This window comes from Miniopterus schreibersii (assembly GCF_964146895.1).
Source record: "Miniopterus schreibersii genome assembly, chromosome: 12".
Classification (NCBI taxonomy): Eukaryota; Metazoa; Chordata; class Mammalia; order Chiroptera; family Miniopteridae; genus Miniopterus; species Miniopterus schreibersii.
Window position 1 is genome coordinate 14,963,392 of NC_138112.1, and position 10,776 is coordinate 14,974,167.

Sequence of the window (10,776 nt, forward strand, 5' to 3'; positions counted from 1 at the left end):
ATTTAAAGCTAGGAGATTGGATGAAATCACAAGAGGAGTGAGAGTAAACAGATAAATGGATAAAGAAATGTGCCCTAGGGCATCTTTGATTGACAGGTTAAGGGATAGCAAATAACCAGGAATAGCCAGTGAAGTGGGATGGAAAACTGGCTAGTGTGTGGGGCTGTGCTGAATGTCTTTCATTTACATCACTAGATACTTTCTTCAACATTTCCACCTGGATCTCTGTCCTGGAGGCTGATCTTGATGGAGCTGACTTCTGTTCCTTCCCTTTGGCTGCTATGTTGGGTTTGGCTCATGGGAAGGAACCCTCAGGAGATTAGAAAGATGGGAATAAGACTGTGTGTGGTAATTGGGAACATGGGTCCCTTTCCATGCTCCAACCCCCCGCCCTCCCGTCCTGTGGGAAATTTGGTGAAGGTCATCTGTAAGAGGAATGTGAGACCTTGAGAACCTGGCCAGCAACTTGGTCTGAGAAAGGCCAAAGAGAAACTGCTTCTACATGTGAGCCTAGATTGTAAACAGCTAGTGTTTTGATCTCATGCATGCTCCTCTCCCCTTGCATGCCCTGTTTTCCTGTTTTCTGTACTCTATAACACCTTGTGTTGGGAAACTCTGGGTAGCAGCAACGCAATAGCATTGGCCAGCCACGCCCAGTGCGGTCTGGCAGCAGGCTGGATAGGGCTTAAGGGACAACTTCGCCTGTCACCCACCACTGGTGCACATGTAAGTCCTAATAAACCCATGCCTTTCACAGCCATCCTCCAGGTTATTTGGAATTCAGACAATACACTGAGGTTTTCTGGTACCTCAGCACTTTACATAGCTGATTGGTTCTCAACTTTAAGAATGTATCAGAATCACATGCAAAGCTTGTTAAACTGAGTGTTGGACTTCAACCTCAGAGTTTCTGATTCTTGAGTGAGACAAGGATTTACATTTTTTAAGTTCCCAGGAGTTGATGATGCCACTGGCCCGGGAACCTCACTTTGAGAACCGCTGGGTGAAGGTATATATTCCCCTGATTTCCTCCTTGTGACCTTGCTTCAACCTGTCTGTGATCCTCAAAAGGTCACAGTTCCTCCCAAACCAGCCTGCTCTACATATTCTATTTCCTCTGGAGTTCCAAAAGTTGTTCTCAACTTTTCTAAGGTGGCATCAGCTCCATTTCTCAGAGCCCCGAGTTCCTGCCCTATCACCTATCATTCCCTTGTTCTTTAGTCGTATCTTGGTGATTAGTCTCTGTAAATACACCCTCCTTGAATTATCTTAATTTGAGTGAGCCTCTGTGTCACCGATATAGAAGTCTTGGAAATAAATGAATAAGAATTTTTAAATGGTACATGTGGTCAATTATGTCAAATGCTGCTGAAGGGACAAACAAGATGAGAATTTAGAAAGATGAGGACCATTGAGTTCCTTATAGAATGTTGGAGGCAAAAGCCAATTAGGGTGCATTTGAGACAGCATGGGAGGAGGTACATAATCTGGAAATTAGCCCGGTCCCCATAAAGATCCTAAGTAATATTGAGGGCAATACTATGAGGTTCTGAGTCACCAATGGTTCAATTTGCTAACCATGAAACCAGCCACTCAGATATCTGTGAGGCATCCTGCACCCCTCACTTCTTCTAACATCGAAGAAGATGTTATCAGTCAGCAAACCCTGTAAATCAATCAGCAGCAGTGGTTCCCAGCCTTTGGGATGCATCGGAATCATCTGGAGGGCTTGTTAAACCAGAATCGTGGGCCCTACCCCCCAAGTTCTGATGGAATAGGTCTGGGACAAAACCTGGTCACTTGCATTTTAAATAGTCCTCTGGTGCTAATGTTGCTGGTCATGGGACCAAACTTTGGAAATCACTAATGGGACTTGCAACTCATACGAAGAACATAAGTTGGAAAAGTTAAGCTTTGGGAATCCGGTGGCTTATGTACTAGAGGTTTTGTCTGTTTTTTTTTGTTTGTTTTGCTTTGGTTTTTTTGTGTGTTTTTTTAAGTCTGTTTGTTATATCGCTGACTTCACAGGCCACAGTAAGGTTCATCACCTACCTGGGAAAGCTATTAAAGTAAGTGGTGAAAGTCACTTTTAGAAAATGGAAGAACAACGCTGAATGCTGAAGTTGTTCATCTGACAAAACATGGTTTCAAGCCTCTCTTGAGAACTACTAGGCTTAAGGAGTTCTGAAAATTATTTTTGAGTTCTTTCATCATTTTTCTTACCAGTTATGTGATTCATCATAGATTCAAAGATGCTGCTTCTTCAGAACGTATCCTGTATCAAGAGTTGCATTCTTTCTTGTAAGACAGTACTCACAGTTTTATGGAGAATAAACTGTCAGCCTTTCTATAAAGCACAAAGCAAGGTTATCTCCCCAGGTAGATTGTATTTGTAGGATTACGATGTGTTTCTGAGCTGCTGAGGAAATGTAGTTGTGTGAAACTGTCAGTATTTTCAAGGTTGACCATTCTTATATAAGCATGGTTTAAAATCCTTTGAAAAGATAAATATTCAATTTCACAAAATTATATGTTGATTTGGAATCATCTCTAAAATGAGCAAACCAACAATTTAATCTGTAGAGAGGCTAATGGTTGTATTGAAATTTATCTGAGAAGAGCTAATGGCTAGAGACCAAATGTGCGGGGGAGTTGGCAAGCTCTTTAGGAAAGTTGGGTTATCAGATTTTCAAGTGTCCCATCCAGAGAAAGAAATTTTTGTTAGTAAAAATTGAATTTTAAAAAAAAATTATTTGCTCTCCTTTTGTTGTGGATGGGTTTATGAAAAACTTAAAACTTGATTAAGGAAAAGTAGCTCCGTGTAATGTAAGTTATGAAAGAGAAAGAAAGGCATTTGCAAATATGATTTTTATAGAATGTGTTTTTTGGTTAGGAGAAAATTTGGGTGGGCACATTGGATGGTGTTATTGAGGAGAGTGTGGGAGGGAGGAAAGAGGGAGCTCTGAGGTCAGGGAACGAAATGGGGAGATGAGTGAAGAGCTCAGGCCCAGACAGTGAAGAGGCCGGTCCAGGAAGACTCACCCAAGTTAGGCTCTGGATGGCAACTGTGATGACAGTTTTGTTCTGAAGCCAAGGAGAAATCCGGGACTCTGTCGGACTGACAGAAAGCATGTTACTTTATATAGAACAGGACAGTAAGAGGTGGGGATAAGAATACCACAGTCCAAACCAAACAAAAACTTGTTTTGGAGAGAGTGAGGACAGGAGGGGTGGGGTGGGGAGCCTCAGCACCTCTGCAAACCGAGCCCAACTGACAGTGACCACAGGAGGCCTGTCATTTACCCAATTTCCCTCTGGTGGGGACTCTGAGTTGCCCACAAATCTTAGATATTTTCACATTGTTGGTAAAAACAGTGAGCTAAAATAGAGATGGAGAAGGGGGAAAACACATTCCTACCTCCTCTAGCCCCAGCCCCAGGTGGTGGCAGCACACAGTGTCAAGCAACAGGGAACATTTTTCCCGTTTCCTGCACAGAGTCTATTGACTGACCCATGATCCCCACAACAGTGCCTTTTCTTCCAAGCCCTGGGAGAAGAGGTGGCGCGCATGCCCTCGGTGAACAGGAGCCAGAGGCACTTACTACTGGGCATCCTCACTATCACCCAAGAAATACCTGCTAACGTGCATTGAGTGTATGCCAAGAACTGTTCTAGGCACTTACCATTCCTCTTTCTTTAACTCTTACAAAAACTTTTTCCTTTCACTATGCACATTTATTTATTTATTTTTAAATATGTTTTTCTTGATTTGAGAGAGAGAAAGAAAAACATCAATGTGAGAAACATCCATCGGTTGCCTCTCGCACGCTCCCCAACCTGGGCTCGAACCCACAAGCTGGGTATATGCCCTGAGCAAGAATCGAACCTGTGACCTTTCAGTGCCCCAGATGATACTCAACCGACTGAGCCACACTGGCCAGGGCTCACTGCACATTTTAGTGATTTTTTTTTAAAATATATCTTTATTGATTTCAGAGAGAGGAAAGGAGAGGGAGAGACAGAAACATCAATGATGAGAGAGTCATTGATCGAGCCCACAACCCGGGCATGTGCCCTGACCGGGAATCGAACCCCGATCGCCTGGATCCTAGGTTGAAGCTCAACTGCTGAGCCATGCCCGGCCGGGCACTGTGCACATTTTAAAGTTGAGGAAACTAAGAGGGAAAATTGTAGTTCCCAAAGCTAAAAAGGTTCCAAGCCAGAACTAAACCCAGGAGGTCTGGTCACGGGGCCTGTGCTCTTTACAATACTCCACGCAGACCTTTGCAAAGAGGCTGATCCTCTGGGCTCTGTTCCTCCATCAGGGAAAATTCCAGCTGGATTTAGAACAGTGGAAGGCAGGCCCAAATTGAGGACCAGGGACAGACCTCATGTGTCCACAGTCCCCTCACGCCGTTTCTTCCCTTTTGGAGCCCAGCTCACGCACATGACCCTGCTCTGCCCGGTGGCCATCTCACGTCTTTGAGCGCCTGCCTACCTGAATACACCTGCCTCACAGTGTCCCCTGTGCCCTCCTGCGCTTCCTCTGATGCTCGCACAGCTTTCTCTACGAACCTCTGCTTCCTGCAGCGCCGGTGACTGCTCATCCTAAGCACCCATTCACTCGCCGAACTCTCCAAACGCTCGCGCCCTCCAGAGACCCTACCTTCATTTTCTTTGAATTCTTAATGCCTAACGCAGTGTGTGACAAACAAAAAGTGTCCAATAAGCTGAATTAATAATTAAACAATCAATTAAATGCCCTGAAACTCACAGTCTTTCTTGGTACCTGAGTCACTAGGGTTATATTTCACTAGCTAGACACTTTATCTAGATGTCCGTAAGAAAAGCAAATGCAGGGGAATTTTCCCTTCCGACTCAGAAATTAGAAGATTAAAAAACTACTTATTTCAACTCTGATCACACTCTTCACATGGATGGTAATTACTTGTGACTTACGTCTGTATTTGCTGCGGGAGGGCAAGCCCTCTGAAGTCATGGCTCTCTTTTCTCTCCTTCTTGGTCACTGACGTGTTCCCCGGCCTAGGGCAGTGACTGGCACAAAGCAGGCGCTCCTGGTCGCTTTTTAGAAGCAGGGAGGTGGGTTTATATATGAACTCTGCTGCCAACTTTCCATAAAACCTTGGGGACGCCTTACCCATTCTGGCCTCAGTTTTCTTCCCTTTATAACAATCAAGATCAAGAAAAGTGTATGTTTTATTTCTGTGGATGTATAGGCCTGAGATTTTTGTCACGGGGAGACATGATATTTCATGTCTCTAAAGCTGTACATTTGCAAGGCAGTAGTGGTAGGGTGGTCAGAAGTACTCACCGGTCAATGAGCCAGTCAGTGAGACACGGCCCCAGCTGGCCACATGCTCACTCTAGTTGTCACTGGAGGCAAATGCCATCAAGGGCACTTAGTGGGGAGCAGAGCTGGCAGCAGTGACCAGCCCAGTGATCACACAGATGACAATGACCCATTTAACCAGGGATGCCGTAGATTAGAAGATCCGTCCAGTTCCCAACCTCTCTGAAACTATGATACGTGCAGATGAAAGGAGAGATAAAAAACTAACTGGAAGAAACTAGAACCCAAGCACCCAGAGGTTGTTTCCAAACAGTGATGAGTGAACGTAATACCATTTCTATTTATTCCAAACTCTCACTTTTTCTCTGGGAGTCACACTAAGCTTAAGGCAAAGGGAACCCATCCTACCTCTCTTGTTTGCATATCAGAGGCACAATTTACACAAAGCTAAAAAAGCACAGGGGCACCTCAACTTTTTCTTTTTTCTGCCTGAAACAGCAAACTCAAAGGAGCTGAGGCTGGAAAAGCTTTCTGGGGACTGACATGCAAATGAGAACACCAGGCTCCACACTTGGCAGCTTCGGATTCCTGTGAAGTGAAAATGTTTCGCTTTGAAAGCAGTGTTGAAACACCGTAAGAGATAGAAGCGTGGTGTCAACGATTTGTATTCCACTCATGTTTTCTCCAAAGACTCAGGACTTGAAGCCCCATCACATGTTGAATAACCGTAGTTAAAACTTTCAGCGGCTTCCTCTCCAGCTGCTCGGCACAGCAGCTGATCAGCAACCTCTGGATCCTGCAGCGGCCACGGAGTTACCTCTGCAAAGCTCTGGAGATGCACCAGCTGCAGTTCTTCCCCACATCTCACACTCCCAGGAGGGGAAAAGCCACCCAGAAGTGACAAACCAGTCTCGAGCTATTGAGCACTGACTCACAGCTGCAGATTCTGCAGCCTAAGCAGCATCTGGCACCATCTTCACAAGGGGGTGGCTGTTTCCGTAAAGCAAATACAGCTCCCCCGGGATCATTGACAGGAATTTAGGTAAGAAATTTAGTGGCCATGTTTTATTTAAAGCATGTTTATTAAGTCACCACACTTTGTAACTATAGTATGGAGTTTAAAATACACAACGGCCCCCCAAAAGAGCCTGGCATGTTAATAGAGAAATACAGCTGTACCCAGTTGTTGGATACGATTTGCCTGTTCTGTGAGGAAACTTGAGATGCCTATTGGTGCTCCAGGCAGCCAATGCATGCGTGTTCCCTGTGGCCTGTGAGGAACAGGTGAACAGAAATGTGACATACGGGACTGGACTGTGGGTGCTAAAGGGGTGAAGGACTTTCTGTTAGCACGCAAAGGTGGAGCACCCTAACACTGAAGGGACAGCCCAGAGCGGGAAACCAGGTGGCACAACACAGGATTCTTTAGTGAAATCTTAGAGGCTTAGGAGAATTTCATTATTTTAAATCTGTGCAACACTGCAACTCTCCCCAAGAACTCCTTAGAGATACAGCTTTTGACAGTAAGACTGCAGGTTAATCGCAAATGGGTCTAGTTGCTAAGGACAGATCTTCTAGGACCAGATGATAAATGTGGATGCTGGGAATTATAAGTGAGCTTGGAGCCTGCGATGGAGCAGCCAGTAAGGCAGAGTAGCAACAGCCATCTAAAGAGACCAGTGGAAGACATTAAGGGGTGTCCAAAGGGAAAAGGCACACTTCAGGAACCCCTGCACCTCATCTGCTTAGGGAGTTTTCAGGGAGGGCCCTGGGCTTGGAGGACTCCAATCTTAAGGGGGAAATGCATATCAGTTCCTCTTGATTATGATCACCCTGGGGTGGATAGCAGTTGTGCCACCACATAAAGGAAGACAGTGACCAAGAGGGCCTGGGATCCAAGAGCCTGAGGGAGTTGTAAAGCATGGAAACTAAAAAAGACCCATAAATTCCTGGAGGGGTGTGTGTGGTGAAGTTTTAAAGTGTCAGAATGATTTAGAAGTGAGAGGATGAGGGGTTTTTTAATGTTATTGAAGGTGATATTTCAAAACAGACAAGATTAGAGGTGTTTGAATATTGTTAATGAAGCCTACACTTAATAACATCTAATAATGCACACACAAGGAACATTGGAGAAAGACACCAAAAGCATGTGAAAATGCCTGACACAATGTCTGGACATTGTAAGTGCCCCCCCCCAGTATAAACTGCTCCCCACAGTCAGTCAGTCCTGTGAATGAAGCCCAAACCAAGGCTTACCCCAGCCTGCACTGGGAAAACTCATTCATGACCAGAGTATGCGTCAGTCAACCAGACCAAGTGTTGTGATCTCTTACTATATGCCAAATTCAGAATTTAAAAACATCTAATAAACAGGCCTGCTCTCAAAGCATTGATAATTCCATTACTATAGATCAGTGACTCTCAGCCCTGGCTCTACATGAAGTATCACCTAAACAGCTTTGAAAAATACAGTACTTGCCAGAGAAGTTCTGATTGAATGGTCGAGTGAAGGGCACATATGTCTGTATTTTTAAAGTTCCTCAGGAAATTCTAGTGTGCAGCTAGGGTTGCAAACCACTGATATCACTCATCTCTTAATTAGTCTCCCATGCTACAATTTACCGTGTGCTCAGCTATCAGAGGACTTTCTCTTCAAATTATGTCAGGGTTTCTCATTAAAAATCTTTAATAGAGTCCCACGGCCTGGTAAAGTGAATTTAAATTGTAACCTGGTATCCAAGGGCCTTAGACATCAACTTTCAACCCATCTTTCCAGTTCTATATTTTGCCATATTGTCTGAAGCTATGCAATTCAACTTAATAAATCTTCTATTTTCCATAAAAGCACATGTCCATGCCTCAACAATGGCCCCATACTATTTCCCTGTGAAAAGCGCCTTTCCTCCACTTTGCTCACCTAGCAAAGGATACTCCTCAATTTCCCCAGCGCCTCAGATTTAAGTGACTGCATCCTCTCTGCTCCCTTAGCCATACGTCCACACTACGACCAATACCATATTTATTCGAGGAGCATATGACACAGACAGACTATGGTAAGTGGTCAGCACATTCTGACTCATTTGTCTTTTCCCTGACAGGACGAACATACGTCCCAGCCTTCTTTATTGCTGTGTTGGGGTCATGCACCGGCTCCCAGGCAACAGAGTGTAAATGGAAGCAGTGAAAGCTATTCCCAGACATGGCCCTTGAGACTATCCCAATGAACTTTCTGTTTCCTCCTAACTATAGCAATCTGAGAGCAACTTGAAATTTCTCAAGTTCAAGGACAGTGCCTTAGTCACCTTTGCATTCCCAAGAATGAGTACCGTGTCAAACATGTATAGTAGGTGCTCAATAAACATTCAAGAACTGATGCCAATACATACTAAGAGTAAAATAAATGGAATTAGACATTTAGAAGCAAAGCTGAAAGCTGATGGCTGCTGACAATGCGGGACACGGACCAATAAACAGAGAATGCAGTAAACCAAGAAATAGAAAACTGTTTCATAAAGGTCAGTGTGTCCTTTGGGAAAGTAACTGGCGTGTGTGGAGGTCAGCATGACATTTGTCTTCAGAGCAGCTAAAAGGCTGTGAAATACGTTTATAATGACGGTGATGATCAGCACTATAATTTATTGTGTTTGCTTAACATGCCATATGTTTTCCAAAATATAATATTGCCTATTATTTAATTTGATCCAGGAAACAATACAGAGGTAGTTGGAGCAGGTGTTATTTCTATTTGAGATGATGAAACTGAAGTCCAGTGAGATTAAGTCCTTGCTCGAGGCCACACCTTGGGTAGTGGTAGGATTAGAGCCCACTTTCCAGTGGGCAGTAGGCTCTCTGTTATTCTGCGCCACCTCGTGACTTAGATCTGTCATCTATGTGCCACATGAGATTCTCAGTTATCAACTGTAAAAGTTTAAAACAGTAAAAGAGGCAGGTCACATGTGTCTATTTCAGCTACCCTGATTAGCCCATTCCGAAGGCTCTTACTGTTGTTCATGCAGTGACTGGGTCCCTGAAGTTCATAGAAATGGCCAGATTGATGGAAAACTAAGAAAGGCAGACTTGGAATTCTTAGCAGCAGACATAGTGCAGGCCAGGAAGCAATTGTAGTAGCTTCTAGGGCTCCCTGACACAGGAGAGGCAGAAACCAAGGGTTTTATTTATGTGAGAGTTTTGATAAACCTGTAAGTCAAACAGGCTAAGCTGAAAATTGCATGAGGCTTGGTTTATCATGTAGAAGGCAGGCCTGGGGGTAGCTTAGCCAGAAGGTCAATGGAAGAGGTGAGATCATGTTGAGAGTGAATGAGACAAGTTTATGTGTTCAGTACTTTCATCTCACAAATGATTTCAATGATAGGCCAACTCACAAAGACAAAGGGTTCTGGTCAACCCAGGCGCTAATGGAGGAACAGCTCAGAGCCTGTGTTCCGACCAGGGCGGTCTCTTTCGTTTAGAGAAGCTGCTCATCACTAGCAAGATCAGCAGGGTTGTCTTCAGGGAAGGGGGTGCACTATGCATATGTTGCATTCCCAGTGTTTCTTTCTGTTCTTTCCTCTCCGGGGCTGATTGTACACTGGTTTAATACCTAATACATTAAACTTTTGAAAAAAAACACTACTACGATAAAGACACTGCATACCTGTGAAAACCGCCTAAATTTTAAAATTCTTATACAATGTTGTAGGTAAAGCATCATTGTAATAATAATATTAGGTGTTACGAATTAAAAGACTACTATGTGCCAACTAAAATTTATTTATTACACATGTATTTACCTGCATCATGTGTTGTAAAGGCCACTGTGGGTTGGCCTGGCCCCTTGCTTCTCATGGGTTACATTGTTTCTATTGGGAAATAGTTGCAAATTCCAAAGAAGTGACTTACAAGTAAGTTTTTGGGACTCTTCCACCCATAGATTTAGGACACGCTGTGTAGATAAGACAAGATTATACATTTCTTTCCAGCCTAATGCAAATTTAAGGGTATGATCACTACATGAATCCTGCTCATAGTTAGGAAATTTAAAGATCCTATGGGCTTTTATCATTCACATGAGGGTAATGGGCTTTTTCTAAGACCTATAAAATTGTAATATTATTAAAGAGCTTTAACACACGCAGCACCTCCATAAAACTGCTCTCTCCTTAGCAAGCACTTTCCCACAGAGTCTAATTGGGTGAGCCTTCAGTTCTTGCTCCTGGCTTTGAAGGAAGAAAATTAGAGCAAATGTCTCCATCACCCCAGGCCGCACAGCGAACACTCCTGCCTGGCTTGGTCCTGAGTGTCTGCAATGCTGTGCAGTCCACGGGCGGGCAGGGTCTGCTGCAGTCAGGTGCCTGATGGCACCAAGGTGGGGAAACGGGGGAAAGAAGGAGAGAGCAGGGAGTGATCTGACTTCTCAAATGCACTGATGAATTTAATCACAAGCACTTACTGCGTCCTTGCTGTGT